This window comes from Felis catus, chromosome C1 (genome assembly GCF_018350175.1).
Source record: "Felis catus isolate Fca126 chromosome C1, F.catus_Fca126_mat1.0, whole genome shotgun sequence".
Lineage (NCBI taxonomy): Eukaryota > Metazoa > Chordata > Mammalia > Carnivora > Felidae > Felis > Felis catus.
The window spans coordinates 69,302,699-69,321,242 of record NC_058375.1 but is presented as its reverse complement, the minus strand read 5'-3'; positions in this window follow the sequence as shown (position 1 = coordinate 69,321,242).

The window sequence follows — 18,544 nt, the reverse complement described above, 5'->3', positions numbered from 1 at the left end:
ATCTGGCGTTTTTCATTCAGCATAATGTTTTATTCCTTGCTACCCATGCCTTTCTCACACTCCCCCCAAACTTGCTTTCCCCCATTGTTAGCACCCAGTATTAGTGTGGTATACTTGTTTCAATTGATGAACAAATATTGGTTGATAAATCATTATTAACTAAAGCCCATAATCTATATTAGGTTTCACTCTTTATGTTGTACATTGTATGGGTTTTAACAAATTTATAATGGCATGTATCCACCATGACTGTATCATACAGAATAGTTTCACTGCCCTAAATTAAGAGATGTACAGATTCACCCATTACTATATAGACTGTTTTTAGTTTTTGGCTATGGTGATAAAGCTACTATGAAAAGATTTTATGGTCATATGTTATAATTTATCTTGGATACTTCCCTTGGAGTGGAATTGCTAGGACATTTTTAATTTTAGCCATTCTAGTGGGTCAATCATTTAACATTGTAGAACTAATTTGAATTTCTCTAATGACTAATGATGTGTGAATACCTTTAATATGCTTATTGGTCATTTATATTTCTGCCTTTTTTATGTGTCTGTACAAATCTTTTGCCTATTTTTAATTGGGCTGACTTTTTCTTATTATTGAGTGGTATAAAATGCATACTGTGAATATTTCCTCCCAGTCTGTGGCTTGATCTTTCATGTTTTTTAATTATATCTTTTGAAGAGCAACGTTTTTAATTTTTATGAAACTCAATTTACCTTTTTTCTTTTATATTTAATGCCTCTATGTCCCAAGAATATTTTCCAATTTCATATTTGTAAAGATGTTGTCACATGTTCTCTTCCAGAGGATTGATAGTTTTGGCATTTCCAGTAACGTCTATGATTCATTTTAATCAATTTTGTATTTAGTGTGAAGTAAAGATTGAGGTTGATTTTCTTTTTCCATATTGATTTCCAGTTTTCCTGCAGCCATTGTTGCAAAGATGTTTTTTCTCCCATTGAATTACCTTAGAACTTCTGCTAGAAACAAATTGACCATATATGTATTGGCCAATTTCTAAACTATCTCTTCTGTTTCATTGATCTATTCCTCGATACTATGTCAGTAAAAGGTTGCCATGATGATTCTGCTTTATACGTAGTATTAAGTGTAAACACTGTTCCTTTTTTAAAGTAGTTTCACTTTTTCTAAGTCCTTTACATTTCCATATAAATTCTAGAAGTAGCTGATCAAAAGTCTACAATGTTGTCTGCTGGAGTTTTGTTTTGGATACAGTGGCATGTGTAGCTCAATTTGGGGGGAACTGACATTTGAACGACATTGAATTCTCTTTTTCATGGGCAGTTAGGCCTTCTTTAATTTCTCTTTTGTAGTTTTCAGTGCACAGGTCATACATTTTGTTAAACTTATTACTAAATTATCTCAGAGTTTTGATGTTATTTTAAACAATATTTTCCAATTTGATTTCACAGTGATTTGCTCAAAGTATACATATAAATGTAATTGATGCGCGTTTATTGATTTTGATGCCGTAAACTTTCAAAATTCACTTATTAGTTCTAATAGTTTTGTGTGAACAGTCCTTAGGATTTTCTATATGCCCATTCACGTTCTCTGTGAAAATACAAACTTGCTTTTATGTCTTTTCCCTGCCTTATTGTACCGGGTAAGACAATCCAGTACAGTGTTGAATAGAAATGGTGAGAGTTGACATTTTTGGCTTGTTCCTGTTTTTAGGAAAGCGTTGTTTCCCCACGAGTGGGTCTTCCCCATTTTGTAGAGCATAAAGATCCAGTTACCAATCCAAAGTTAGGATCTCTACCATGTGAAGGATAGCAAAGAGTACAACAATGCCAACCATCAGAACTAGGAGCCCACATACTTGCTCCTTACATCTTCTACAGGGTCAGCGTTGCTGAGGAAGACTCAACACACAAGCAAATGGTAGCAACAATGCTTTTTGCAGAGAAAGTACAATGTAGACATAGAAAGGTCAGCATCTGTTTGTGTGCCAGTCTCCCATGGCCAGTGGGTTCCTCCTGATAGCAGATATAGGGCAATGGGCTGCACACATCCCTTTTGTGCTGCAGGCAAAGACCCTGTCCCCTTCCTGTGGGGGACAGATGCACTGGTGAGGATGGCCAGGTACCATATAATGCACGTATGTAAGCAATACAAGGAAGTTCACTGCATATCCAAAACAGGGGGAAATTTTCTCTTAATAGGGAAACAACTTTGGGGCTAAGTGACAGCTCATCACTAAACTTCCATGTAGGGGAATGTTCCAGGCTGAGGGCACCGATGAAGCAATCCCTGAGAGGGGCAGTAGGTCACACTATGACTATTTTAAATACATATTTCTTAAATTTCCCCATGTTAACATTCCCTTAAGATGTTATGTACAAGTTAATTTGTAAATACTTTTTATCAAGTTAAAGATATTTACTTCTATTCCCGGTTTCCTGAGAGTTTTACTGGGAATGGGTATTGAATTTTGTCAAATGCTTTCCTGCTTCTATTGAGATGATCCTACAGATTTTCTTAAGTCTGTGGTACTAAATTACATCAATTGCTTTCTGAATGTCGAACGAACCTTGAACTTCTAGGATAAATCTCACTTGGTCATAATTTATTATCTTTTTTGCATATTGCTGAATTTAATTTGATAACATTTGCTAGGGATTTTTTCATCTTGATTCTATAAAGATACGGGTTGGTTTTCTTTTATTCTCCTCCTGCTCCCCTTCTTATTTTTCTTCTTTCAAAATGTCTCCTTTTTAAAAAAAATTTAATGTTTATTTAATTTTGAGAAAGACAGAGCACGAGCAGGGGAGAGGCAGAGAGAGAGGGAGACAGAATCTGAAGTAGACTCCAGACTCCAAGCTGTTATCACAGAGCCCAATGCAGGGCTCAAACCCATGAACCATGAGATCATGACTTAAGCTGAAATAGGACACTCAACCGACTGAGCCACCCAGGCACCCCAAAATGTCTCTTTTTGATTTTGATATTTGGATAATGCTAGCTTCATAAAGTGGGTTATGGAGTGTTTCCTATTTTCTGATAAGTTTATTGAAGGTTGTTATTGTTTTTTCCTTAAGTGGTTGGCAGAATGATATCAGTGACACTATCTGGGCCTGGGATCTCTTTCATGTGAAAGTTGTTGATTATAAATACAATATCTTTAATAGATGTAAAGCTATTCTTATTTTCCATTTCTTTTATTTGTTTTGATGATTTATTTTTTTAATTACCCATTTCTTCTAAGTCACAAAATTTATTAGCATAAGTTCATTCATGATATTCCCTTTTTTTTAAGTTTTAATTTGAATTCCAGTTACTTAACATAAAGTGTAACATTAGTTTCAGTTGTACTATATAGTGATTCAACACTTCCATATATCACCCTGTGCTCATCACAAGCGCACTCCTTAATCCCCATCATCTATTTCACCCACTCACCCACCTACCTCTCCTCTGCTAACCACCACCTTGTTCTCTATAGTCAAGAGTCTGTTTCTTGGTTTGCCTCTCTCTTTTTTTCCCTTTACTCGTTTGTTTCATTTCCTATTTTCCACATATAAGTGAAATCATATGGTATTTGTCTTTCCCTGACTGATTTCACTAAACATAATACTCTCTAGCTCCATCCAAGTCATTGCAAATGGCAAGTTTCATTCTTTTAGATGGCTGAGTAATGTTGTGTATGTATGTGTGTGTGTATATATATAGTATATATATGTATATATAATACTATTGTATAGTATGCATTGTATTGTATATTATTATTATACATATATATTATATATTAGCAACATTATTATTATATACATATATACACCACATCTTCTTTATCCATTCATCAATCTATGGACATTTGAACTTTACCATAACTTAGCTATTGTTGATAATGTTGCTATAAATATAGGGGTGCATGTATCCCTTTGAGTATTTTTGTATTCTTTGGGCAGATACCTAGTAGTGCAATTGCTGGATTGTAGGGTAGTTCTTTTTTTAACTTTTTGAGGAACTTCATACTGTTTTCCAGAGTGGTTGCACCAGTTTGCATTCCCACCAACAGAGCAAATAGTTCATTTTTGCTTTTGTTTCCCATGCCTCAGCAGACCTAGAAAGAAGTTGGTTATACTGCTGTGTAAATTTCAATTTAGTCAACATGATTGATGGTGCTATTCAAGGCTACTATATTCCTACAGCATTTCAATATATTTTAGCTTAATATTCTATAAATTACTGAAAGATATTGTTGCAATCTTATACTGTATATGGGTCTATTTCATTTTTGTTCTGTAAGGTTTTGCCTTATTATTTTGAAATGCTATTATTAGCTGCATACACATTTAGAATTGTTTTGTCTTCTTGATGAATTTACCACTTTCTTATCATGAAATGTAGCTTTTTGAATCTCTAAAATTTACTTTTTTATATATTTTTATTGAAATAAATTTTGTTTGATATTAGAATAGTCATTCCAACTTTTTATGAATAATGTTTATATGGTATATAAGTTTTCCTTCCTTTCCTTTTAACTATCTTCATATTTAGAGTAATTTCTTGTAAAAGCATTCAGGTCAGGATTAATTTTTACTCAATTTGAAAACCACTGGCTTTCACTTCATGTGTTTAGAGTGTGTACACTCAATGAAATTGTCAATGAACTTGGTTGCAAGACTTTCTTTTTCATATTTGTTTTCTATGTGACTTATCTGTTATTATTTTTCATTTTATTACTTTATTCTTGACTTCTTTGGTTTCATTGAGCATATTTTCATATTCTATTAGATCCCTTTTACCTTATCTTTATCTTACTTTATCTTTTTAACAAATTTTGTGTGATTCTTCAGTTTATAATATGTACCTTTATCTTTTATAGACTTCTCTCAAACTATATTAAACCATTTCATATATATATACATATATATGTATATATATATGAATCTCACAATCTGTTTCTATACTCTGTAGGTTATTTGTTACACATTTTTTTCTAGATTTGTTATGAACACTTCAATGTATTGGTATCTTTGCTTTCAAAAGTCAGTTATCTATTAAAAGGAAAAAAGTCATCTTTCTGTTTGGCAACATATTTATAAATGATCACTCTTTTTTCCATATATCTGTTCATTTTTTTCTAGCTATTTACAGAGGAATGGCAAATGTAGTATCACTTACTCTATTGCTCCTAGAAAAGGAAGTTCACAGGTGTTTTTATTTTAATTTGAAACTTTTAAGATCATCATCTTGAAAGAACTGCAAGTTCCTGGACACTCTCAGATCTCCTACAATCTATGTAAGACAATAGAGAAAGTAGCCTCCAAACACAATAGCATTTAAATTCCAAGTCTCCAAGTTCTATGGTGAATGTATATGTACCTTGAATATAACATTACAGGGCAGTGGAAACTCTACAGTCGAGGAAATACCTTAGAGACTAGATGTAAACCATTTACAGTCAATAAACTTACCCTTTGACTACTATTACTATAATTTCCAAGGTATATAAATGTTATGAAGCCAACATTGTTATATAGCCAACATAGTTATATATTGTTATATAGCCAACATTGGAGATTTATTTAGTGTCTTTCCTTAGAGATTTTTAACTATCTATGCTACATATTTTCTTATTAGAGAATAGAATTTGAAGAAAGATTAGTGCATTTTGAACCCCCATGCAAAATATTTTAATTGCTAAAATAATTATAATAAAACAGCACATATTTATTACACTTTTTAGAGAAAAGAGTGAGGTTTCAGGATCAGATGACAGTGTGGCTCTAAATTACTCATAGTTATATGACCTTGGGTTGGTTATTAACTTCTGGAAATATTAATTTCTAAATCAATGAAGTTGGAATAATCACATGTAGCACTCAGATTACCGTGAAGATCACATAAATCAGTGTCTGAAGAACTCCTGGTATTGTGCCTAGAAAAGAAGAGGTTTTCATTAAATTTTAGTTTCTCTTTCTGGCAGTTACTCATATCACAAATAACATAATAGAAATTCAAAGGTTAAAAGACTTTCTCAATGTCAAACTCTTAGTAGTGTCAGAACTCAATCTCAAACCTGCCTTTTCGTTCTAACGTTCTTTTTTTTTTTTTTTTTTAACTACAACACAGCTACCTCAGAAGCAGCAGTAGGAGCTTTTTATAACAGTTCACCATTGTTCTATAGCATAAAAACTAAAAAAAGCAAATCCCTGTCTGGGTACATGGATATGAAAATTATGTTGGACAGGTACTGTCTCATCACTGAGCTACAGCATGAATGTTCTAAATTTGGGTATTCACTGTTTCATCACTGGTCTAGGTAGTAGCTGTTACTACATAATCAGTCACTGAAAATAGCTGATTGTCCAAAACAACCTAAAACAAGAGCTTTTTTTTTCATTTACTGTTTTGCTTTTGTTATTGCTGTTCTATTTAATTAATGAGATCTATTTCCTAAATGGGATGATTGAAGATAAAAAGAAAAACACTTTGTCAAGCCTGTCAACTTTCCAACATCTCTAGGAGACTGAATCAACCCACTAAAAGGATAAAGATATTTCTCATTAATACACTCTGTTCTATTTCACTTTTTGTTTTTGGGCATTGTGAAGGAATCTCTTTCAAAGTTGAGTTCTCATAGGAATTTTTAAAACTCCACGATGTTGCCTTTCACATTAAATGACACCTGGCATTCTATTCCTGCACTCTGAACATAGATATTACAGACAAACTGAAGATAATCACAGATAATTTTAATTTCTGATCTCTTTTCTTTATTTCTCTGCCTCTATATTTGAATAATAAAGTGATGGGGAAAATATCCAATGTATTGTCTCTTTGGGTATAGATTCTTCCAAAAGCCCAAGCCCACATACATGTACAGCCTCTGTTTACAAATAATAATCAGCAGATTTATGGTTAACATGACAGCAAACAAGATAGGGTTAATTTTATGCAAAAAATTAACCTAAGAATATGATTAATGTTGGAAAAAGTGGAATTTTACATTAAAAAGTGCTTTGATAAGCACTGTGATCAAATTTTCAGCTTTAAGGATTGTAGAGACTATACCTTCATTTCAAGGGGCCATGACCAATTATAATTATGGGTCAGAGACTTGGCAAGGAGGAGAATTTTATAAGAAATGGACAGAGTACATTTTATAACTGTCAGTGAACTAAAACAAATGTGTAAGTAAATAAAAGAGAATTTAAAATCTTTTCTAATCATGTTTGAGTAAAAACATTAGTTAAAAATAAAATTACAGGGGTGCCTGGGTGGTTCAGCCAGTTGGGTGTCTGAATCTTGATTTCAGCTCAGGTCATGATCCCAGATTTGTGGGATCGAGCCCTGCATTGGGCTCCACACTGAGTGTGGAGCCTGCTTAAGATTCTCTCTCTCTCTCTCTCTCTCTCTCTCTCTCTCTCTCCCTTTTCCCCTTCTCCCCGCCCCATGCTCTTTCTCTCTCTCTAAAAAAATTATTTAAAAAAAGAATTACAAACTATGTAGAAAAATGAGAATAAGCCACTTTGATAAAAGCTGTGGAATGTTTCTAGGGAAAAAAATGTTTATTCAAGAAAAGCAGACTACTGAAAAAGAAAACTAAAAACATTATCAAAAAAAATATCTACAAAAGAGTTCAGAGTTCTAAGAAATAAGGATTTCCCATATCCCACCATCTATTCCAGAACATCAAATAAGAGTAAAAACAAAAAACAAAAAATCAAAAAAACACTTAAAGTTGATCCTTGCCAAAACAACCTTCCACCAAACAAGAAAAATCTTAGCTATCTCAAAATAAAAATGCTTTAATAGCCAAAACCATTAATGAAAGATTTGGATTATAAATTAAATAGCATCCGCTTTAAACATGTAATGAAAAAATTAGGAATGAAAAAATGCATTTAGTTTTAGGGAAATACATTAATATAATACATCACACAAACAGATTAAAGAAAATATGAGCATTTTAATAGTTTCGTACGGCAGGCTATGGCCAGACCTCCTACTGCACTGAAAATACAAGGAAGAGCACTGACACATGAAGAAATGAAAAAATAGAATTTACCAAAAGAAAAAAATATATATATATGTATACATAAATAATCATTTTAAATAAAATAGTTATACATAATCATTTTAAATAAAAATAATGCACAATAGGAAAAAATTGAAATACCATTTTTGACATCATCACATTTATCTAAATAAAGACGAATAATACCTAAATTTAGGAAGGTTACAGAAAACAGAACTATTTTTTTTAAATTTTTTTTTCAACGTTTATTTATTTTTGGGACAGAGAGAGACAGAGCATGAACGGGGGAGGGGCAGAGAGAGAGGGAGACACAGAATCAGAAACAGGCTCCAGGCTCTGAGCCATCAGCCCAGAGCCTGACGCGGGGCTCGAACTCACAGACCGCGAGATCGTGACCTGGCTGAAGTCGGATGCTTAACCGACTGCGCCACCCAGGCGCCCCAAACAGAACTACTATTAAGAATATTGTGGGGGCATCTGAGTGGCTCAGTCAGTTGAATGACTTCAGCTCAGGTCATGATCTCACAGCTTCGAGTTCGGGCCCTGCGTCGGGCTCTGGGCTGATGGCTCAGAGCCTGGAGCCTGCTTCTGATTCTGCGTCTCCCTCTCTCTCTCTGCCCCTCCCTGGCTCACACACACACACTCTCTCTCTCTCAAAAATAAATAAACATTAAAAATTAAAAAAAAAAAAAGAAGAATATTGTGTAATCTTCCCGGAAGATTTTGGCAGTTGATGTCAAGAGGCACAGATGCGTTCATATGCTTTTACTTTGCAATTCAGTTTTTAGGCATTCAGTTGAAAGCAAAATTCATAATTATAGTTGACATTTAAGTACTTTTGGATGGGTGGGTAGCAGACTCTGACAGTACCCCACTCACGCCACCTGGGCACTCATCATTCCCATACACCCTATCCTAACACATCGCACTGCAGGGTCTGTGACTTCTTGGGTGTGCAACCTGTGCAATTGCACGGGGTATGGTGCTCTGCAGGGCCCTGATTTAATGCTCTGCTGTTCTCTTCTTGAAACTCTTAACCATTTTTAAACAAGGAGCCTCACATTTTCATTTTGCATTTGACCCTGCAAATTATGCAGCTGATTCACCTCTGACTCTGCTTCAGAATTTCCTTTGACCCTCACAACCCACCAAGTCCATGTGGGACTGAAGAAAGCTAAAGTGGTCCCTGTTCCCCAGAATATCCAATGGGACAGGTTATATGTCTCACAGTGTTCACCAGAAGGATCAAACCCTAGGTACCCACTGTGGTAACTTGCTTAATAATAAATTTTTAAAAATTATTTTTCATTTCTGCACTCCTCTGTGGGTGTTTCCTGGTATCATCTCCCAAACGGACTATTTGTACTCCAATCTTCTTTCAAGATCTGTTCCTGAGAAGGAAGGCAATCTGAAACAAGAGGTAAGAGTGCAAGCAGGAATTCAGGTAAACAAGCTATCACAGAAACCTAAGCAAGATGATCATGGTGGGCTGGATCAGGATGATAACAGTGGAGATGGAAGGGAAGCTGGACTCTGGGTATTTCTGAACGTCCTTCAGTAGATTTTGCTCAAGTTTTGAATGTGGGATATGAGCCCATGAGGAAAGTGAACAATTAATTCATGGGATTTGGCCTAAGCTACTAGAATAGAGATACTATTAACTGGGATGGCAAAGCCTGCTAAAGGAGGAGGTGCATGGTGTGAAGCTGAGATTTCAGCTTTGTACATGTTAAATGTGAGATGCCAAGTAGACATGAGAAAATGTCAAGTGGGTCACTGAATGGATGACAGAAGTAGGGCTGCAGTTAAACACTTGAGAGTCTTGAGTATAGAGACAGAATGTAAACCCCTGACACTTGATGAGTTCAGTAAAAATGTAAGTGCTGATGGAAAAGAGAAGCAATCCAAAGACAAAGAGTTAATAACTTAGGGATATGGGGAGGAGGAATCTGAACAGAGACATAGAAGCAGCAGCTAGAGAGTCGGGAAGAAACCTAGAAAGCATGGTGTCCTAAAGCCAAGTGAAGAAAGTGTGTCAGGATACAGAGGTCACCTACTTCCAAAATAACTATTGGATTGCACATTATGGAAATCATCATTGACCTTCACGTGAACATTTTTTTTTTTGCAGTGTTGGAGTCCAAAGTGTAAATGAAATGAAATCGAGAAGAGAGGGAAGAGAGGAAATGCCAAAGGGAAGAACCAACATAGACATTTTCCTTGGAATTTTGCCAAAAAAGGGGGAAAAATGTGGTAATTTGAAGGGTAAGAAGGATGAAAATTATGTTCATTTTTCTAAGTTGTGAGAAGACACAGTATATTTTATGCTCCTGAGAGAGCCAATAGAGAGAGAAAGAGAATAAAGTTGTTTTATTGTTGTTATTAAGAAAATAAACAAAACCTTATCTGGTAAATAGCTGGAGATGATTGTTTTCTCATAAGAATATAAATCTTTTTTTAGTATTTATTTGTTTTGAGACAGAGAAAGAGCAAGCATGTGAGAGGGGCAGAGACAGAGAGAGAGGGAGAGACAGAATTCTAAGCAGGCTCTGCACTGTCAGCACAGAGCCCAACGTGGTGTTCGATCCCAGGAACCATGAGATCATGACCTGAGCTGAAATCAAGAATCTGACGCTTAACCAGCTGAGCCACCCAGGCACCCCAAGAATATAAATCTTAAATCTTAATTATTCTTCAAAATTATTAACTAGGTAATTATTCAAACCTTCAACATAATATTCCTTAAAAATGTTTTCGACAAATTTCTTAAAATCCATTAGGCCTTTGCAACCTATATTTAAAGCCTTTGTATTTAGTGGGGTAAAGCCAGGGAAACATATATATCCATATATATCAACACAGCCACAATAGGAGTAGACAGGATAAATGAAAGTACATGTACACGTAGGCTGACAAAATGGAAAATTTTTATGGGGGTGAATAAGTACATTTTGAGAGGAAAATATAAATATTCCGTAGTAATAAAGTAGTAAAAAGCACTCTTTCTTGTGATCTTTTATAAACCTCCCTCTGGGAGGGAAAATTCTATTTCTGGTTGTAACTTCTGAAATATGATCTCAAAGCCTAACATTTTACACAGTGATCTTTAAGAGGATAATCAGAGTTGTGGGTAAGTAATACTCAAAGATATATTTATTTTAGATAGACTAGCAAATTATCATCGACCTCCTACTATATTCTGTGCAGAATATATAACATTATAAGACATGGTCTCTATCATCAAGAAAACCTGTTTGGGGGAATTCTTTTAATATGGTTAATAGAAAAAACAATTTTACAGTAGGAATATCTGTGTTCTTTAAAAGATTATGCTAGGAATAGAATACTTTAGGCAAAGCGATTCAAACACCTGTTTTATAAATGTGCATTCTGAGTAATCTTCACGTTAACTTTAGAATCTGATGGTTGGAAAGACTTTACTTTTTCTGCCTAAATATATCTTAAGTTTTATGAGGAGAGCTGGGCTGGGGAGTTGAACCTGTTTTGTTTCGTGTGGTTTTGTTTGCTTTGCCCTTTTTTTTTTTTTTTTTTTTGGAAGAGAGGGCTTGAGTGTTTCTGACACATCAAATAATTTATGTTTGCAGTGACCATTTACTGAAGGTCAACTTATTCTTCAGACAGGAAACTAGATACACTGTTCTCTAGTTTTGTTGTTACTAACAGTGCTTGCCTATAACCTCATTCCTGGGTAATTAGGGACTGAAAAGGTAATCAGAATTCAAGTGTGTTGAAGCCCACAATTGGGATTTGTGCTTAAAAGCCTTAGAAACTTACAGAGAAACCCCCCTCTGCATCCTTTAAAATGGTCCAAAAGTCTAATTACCAACTCGAGAGAGAGGATACTGCAGCTCCTTGGAGTCTAGCAGTTATAGAGAAGACCCCTTGAAGACCCCTCCCATCTCTAAGTAAATAAAGTCGCTTTCATTGTCAGTTTTAATAGGGCCTGGAACCCACCCAAATGTGACTGAAATGAAAGTGTGGTTTTGCATGTCCTAAACATATCGTGTTAAACTTCATCCCTAAACACCAATCTACTGTTTATCTACCAGTTAATGGTTTATTTTGTTTAGCCATGTAAAACGGACTATGCTTCTTTTCCATCATTATAAACTAGGGTTCGAGAGACTTGGTAATATTTTAAAATAAAATAAAATATAATGGGGTTCCTTCTTGAAATGTGAGGCCTTAGTCAAATGGTTCTGGTGCATTTCTTTAACTAGGTAGAGAGGATTCTACAAAACTCTTTCAGAAAAGTATTTATTTATTGATAGTTCAAAAATTAGATGATCAAGATCAATAGGTCTTAGTTTTCCGGCCATTGTAAATGGCTCCTTGGATAGTCTCCTAAGACAGCTGGAGGAATAATCAGTACATTCACCAGTAACCCAGTTAACAACTGGCTCATTTAACTTCCTTGTACTTTTTGTCCTTGTCTCCAAAAAGGACAAAGTGAAATAGTATTTGGTCAAGCCCTGATAAATCAATAACTTAATGCAGTTAGTTACACTTACTTAGTGCAGTTAATATTAAGAGCTTGTAAGAGTTTCCTTGTATTTACTTCTTTATTCCCACATCAGCCGTTACAGAACATTCTCATTTTCCACATGAAAGCCACAGGAGCCATTTCACAGCTCAGACCCAACAGACTGAACACCAAAAGATTAAGTGGCTAAGCTGCCTAGCATTGCTTGTTTAGCTTTGCCCACAGGATTTGAATTTGCACTACACTGTTGAACATCCTAAAATAATTTAACCACATCCCAAACACTGCATAAAGAAAGTCTGTTCCATTTCTCGCCTCTTTAGATTGCACGTCCAGAGCAATTTCTCCCAAATTAAATGCCATTTGGTTTGTGTTGGAATAATCAGGACAAGTGCAAACATTAATAAGTCCGCAATAATAGCAAAGTTATTTTCTTTTCCAAATAGCCCTATGCATACCTAAGAAAGCGTTCCCATCCCAATTTGTTTTCTTTCTTTCTTTTCAAAATAAAATGAGGACTTATATCTGTAAAGTGAAAACTGCCATCAGGTATCATACATTTAAAAAGTGTTCAGTAGAACACACTTACCAGTAAACCTTAGGCATGTAAGATCACTTAGTTATGTACTCTAAAATACAATGGAAGAAGCCTCAAAAATGGGGAAGGTGGCTATTAATAACACCAACAATTAGCCTCTGAGGGAGAAATCTGGAACAAAACTACAGTGTAAGAAGCTATTCAGAGCTTCTTAAGGTCACTTCAAATGCAGAAACATCAAGTTGAATGTCAGTACTTTTCTGAGATAGTACAACAGATTATTGACCACTGGATGTTACAAAACTTCAAAATGGGATTACTTGGTTTGCAATATAGTTTTCAAGAGGTAGCATAAATTTGTTAGAAATTTTACATTTTTCTTTACATGTTTCCTATACTTCAACTCTCTTTAAAAGAGACAATAAAAATTACTAACTTCTTTTTTACATCTTCGCATTTCCATTCCTCTGTAAAGTCCCTGCAAGAAGCAAAGGCCTGAAAATATTTGACATGGTATCATGATATTTCAATCCGCTTCCATTTTTCTAAATAAGTACCCAGACAAAGAGTAGCATTCTTTCCCAGCCACTTCATTTGTTAAAGAGCCTTCCAGTGAATTCACCAGTCTACTACTCGAACCACATGGATATTGTTCTAACATACATACCAAGATTTCTTTTCAAAGTTAACAATTGTGATGTCTAACATCACAGCAGTGTTTTTGTTTCTGCTGTGCTTCTTTGATATTGGCAGGAATCAGTTCAAAAGAATGCAATGAAGCCTTCATTAGGGGACTATGATACTCATAGACTCTGGGAAGGCAGCCAGGGGAATCAATTGGCGAAACATTCAAAGCAAAAGGTGTACCACCCTCTTTTACATTCTCACATGCCAAAGCTGACTGCTGAGGCGTCAAACTAAAGATCCTTGTCTTAGGCTTTGTGGTGTTCAATTTCTCTTATTTCCTTAAACCTGGATACCTGTTTTTATTACACTGCTTTCAGTGTGATGTGTTATGATGTGCTGAGATTTCACTTCAAGGCACTGGCAGGTTTCTTTTACGTCTGTGCATTTACTAATCATGGAATGGTACTGGCGAAGAGACTGCGGGGCAGGCCATGCGATAGAAATTGTAAGGATACTTACATACCGCCAGAGGACACTTGGTCTGGAGATGTTCTTTGCCTGAGTCAAAGCAGGGCAAGACGTTCATGCTCTTGGGACATGAAATGCTGACTTTCTTCTTTCTTATTAGAATAGAAGCCAAGCTGAAAAGCACAAGGACTCTGTGAAAGAAAAAGCGCCGGATCGTCTGGCTCCAGTGTTCACCTGTCAATCCCCTGTTCCAGACCCAGATTATAAAGAAGGAGGGAGGCGAGGAGCAGGAGAAAAGAAGAGGCAGATTGTCTCACATAGGCAATGTCTGGATTAGCTAATACAATCTGCTAAGCTTTTGAAAATCCCTTTCAAAAATCAGGCTATTAATTTTATCTCCATTTCTAATCAACAGCAGCCAACATGAGTTTTTGGAGCACAGACAGAGAGAATAATTCGGTAATGTTATTTGGTTAATCGTAGTTTCATACTCTAAACTCTAAAGTCTTCAGAAAGCTTAAAGAATCACGGATTGCTGCGTGAAAACCACGGAATAAAATGACCATGTTTATCAACGTAATATAAAATGCTAATTTGCAGTGCCACAGTTGCAAAGGAAAGCATGCTACACTTGGTAAAATTATTTGCGTACGTGATACTATGAGCGCCCTATGCATGTTTCGCACAGGATTTATACTTACACACATATTCTTTAAATCCGCCCCCACTGCCATTGTATCAGAAATCTCTAAAAATGGAGGTGAAATCGTAAGGTCATCACAATTTTAGAGGTGTCAAGAGCTTTGAGGTAATATAATCCAGTCTTTTCATCTTATAAAATGGGAAACTGAGGCCAGAAAGAATAAATATTTAGCTCAAGACCACAAAGCTAACTAGCACACAGGTCTTTTCTTATTCCCAGGTTTTCCAAGACAAAACACTGCATTCACAGAACAGTGTGCGTAGTTGGCAGGACTTTTCCATGTGAAATCCAGTTCTTGCAAGTTAAGCTACGATGTATTGAAAATAGCATTACGGTTTTTATGGAATGATTAACCACTGCAATAAATTATATTATATTGACTAACTATGTATAATTATATATAATATAATCTTTATAATAAATGATATATATTTAATAAGGAGCAGCATTCAATGGCTTGCAAGAAAGACTGCAGAGTTACAATAAGTAGTTAAATTTCTGCAAGACGCTAAGTGATTGCCAGTTTAAGACTTTCACTGTTCTTCAATAAAATAAACACGAGTAATGAGTTTGAGAGAATCTGGTATTCCACGAATGAATTAAAAAAATGCATTGGAAATGTTAAAGTATTATTCCTTAAATTCTTTCCTTGCCAAAGAGATCTTTTCAAATGTTCAGCTACAATTCTTTCAACAGTGAGTATAAATTGTAGAGACTTGTTTTTTCAGCTTCTTTCTAATTTGGTTGACTGAACACCAGATTGACATGTTCTCTAGTCACACAGACATCAATTGGGGTAATAATATAACAATAACAAGCAAGCTTTCTTGACAAATACTTTAAAGAGTAAATAATAAACTGAGCCAAAAATGAAAAAAAAAGAGGATGTAAATGCTCTTTAAAATATTTTTATAAACATACTGAAATGCAGACAGGAACATATAAAACAGGAAATAGAACAAAATGTGTTTTCAGGTGGCATTTTAAGCAAATGGATGAAACGAACATTGGGAAAAAGATACATTATCTATGTATAGGAGTTAACTTGAAACCGAAAGTGTAAGTTTATATATGGAATGCAAAATGAAGGCGACTGTAAATGAACCAGAAGAACAGAATAAGCCAAATGAGGACGATTTTATATTTAATTTAAAAGATGAAATGAAAAATGTTTAATAGAGGAAAGAAAACATTTTGACTTGACAATGAAATCTATCAGTAAGCAGAGTAAGTGATGGATAATGTAATGAGATGGCCCATTTTAATTAAATTTTCAAAATGTAAGTTAATCAAAATCTATATAGGCCAAATAAAAAAAAATAGAAAATGAATGGTAAGCCAGGATGTGAAGAAAAGAATAAGAAGGAACACAAATTACAGAAAACTATCAGTTCACTGAACTTTGTTGACTAATTGCTCAAGGCAGTACTATTGCTAAAGAATGAGTCATCAGGTGCCTCAGAGCACAGTGACTCTCAATTTTTATTTCTTGGCAACATTAGAAAAGTCACATGGAGACAGTAGACAAGGAACTGAAGAGTAATTTGCAACATAGATAAAATACAAAGTAAATAAATTGTATTTTCTATTGTTTTCAGTTTTATTCATATATCAACAGTGGGAGGGGGCCGAGGTAAAGTTCTCTAGGGCTCCACTATTGTTTAAAACACCTTCCTAAAGATCAAGTAATTCACATAAAACACAATTTTTTTTTTTTTGGTAACTGAAACAAAACTTGTGGATTTGACAAGCCACTTTGACAAATTTGTGGAAAAGAAAAACGTCATTACTACAAGCACATATGCAGCTCTGAAATTTAGTAAACTCTTCTTGAAAGGTTTCTACAGGATGCAACAGTGCCATTAGACAAATAATTTCTCTTGTCTTCAGTTTTATGCAAAGGTAATTTAGTTTTCCTACATTTCTCAACAATGACACTTGCGTAGGATTTTCAAGTAGCTGTATTTAGTTTCTGCCAACGCTCAGGTAGAAATTGAGTATTTATCTTATGACACGGAACATTTCAAATTTCGTACTGATATCTAGTCAATCAGCTTGACAGCTCCATTCTCCAGTTGGTGTTCTCCCGCTCTTTCTTCTTTTTGATTGACTTGGCGTAACCGCTGACACAATAGCCTCTGACCAAAGGGAATGGTTCTTTTCTAGAGTCATTGTTTTGAATTCTATTCACAGTTAACTATGTCTCACCGAACCCTTCCAGTATAAACAAAATACATGAATTACTTTCAAAGTAATAATGCCCAAAGGCAAAATTTAATATAAAACCCAACTTTTTTTTTCTTTTTTTTTGCAACTCAGCAGAAGGACCTACAAAATATTTAATGCTTGGCAAAATGACCGGGATCGATTTTTATTGTCGTATCAGGTCAGCCACTATCTTATCCAGTAAGCAGATTGTTTCATTTCTGTTATTTTTTTAAAGCACATTCTGCAAGCGGCAAATGCAGCATCAGCTGTTCATGACCAATTCATATGTAAATATGGGAATGATGCACCTCCCCCCACCCCCAACCAATTCGGGGAGGAGTCACCTCAAATTACTTGATGCTTCTCCAGCTAACCTTGCGGTAATTAAAGAAAAACTCTGTTGTGCAGAATCCATGCCGCTTCAGTCATCAACTTAGCAAATTAATAATAGTCAGCTCCTAAATACTTCCCTGAATAGCTTACAATATGTTAAAGGGGATGATTAAAGACTCCAAGTTCTAGAGAATTTTTCTTCATCCTGTTCATTATCGAGATAAAATATCTATCTAAATATGAAATATTAGTAGGTAAGACAATCTGATCTTGGCTGTCACTGGTCTTCAAAAGGAATTTGTATCAGTTAATTCTTCCTAGGAACATTTTCTCTGACAAAAATCACTGACAGCATACAGAGGAAGTTGTCTGCAATTTGTCGGCTCTAAATGACTGATTCTTGGGAGGTATTTCTAGACTCGAGGGCCGTGGTTAATAGTCACAGGAATATTATTTTTCCTGATGCCCTACAGTCAGAGTTTCTATTTTTTCAATCTGGAAGTAACATGTCTGAAGTTATTTTAGCATTATGTCTACCCTTGGACAAAATGAAGGCACGTTTCTGGATGATACAAGGAATAAAATTATAAACTGAATGAAATGAGTCTAGTGGTCAGTATAAACACAAGCAATAAGGTAGTGTTGTTATAACCAACAGTCACTGGCTTATTCATGGTTTATTTAGAAATATTGGCATGGAAATTTGAAGAAGCACATTGTGTGTGCCAGAGTCATCATGGTGTTTTGCTAGAGCAGCGGTAGGTATCGTATGGCTCTCATCACCAGACTTTTTCTTCTTATACTTCTGTTGTTTTTCCTTATCTTTCTCATGGCCTCTAATTTTCACCTAATGAAATCATTAGCTTTGGAGTCAAACAAACCTGAAATCAAGCTTGACTTTGAGAGTTATTATGTGTTTGACCTTAGCTAAGTTAACTTCCTTGGCTTTGGTTTCTTTAGTGGTAAAACGGTGAAGTAGAAGGAGCAACAGTGAAATGAATACTGCGGGGTTGGTATCTGTACACACACAGACACACACGCAAACACTTAATTATTTTTAATAAGGTGAAGGTATAATTAAGTAAATACATAAATATATGTGCATTCATGCAATTACTAATTCAGAAATACCTCTTCTC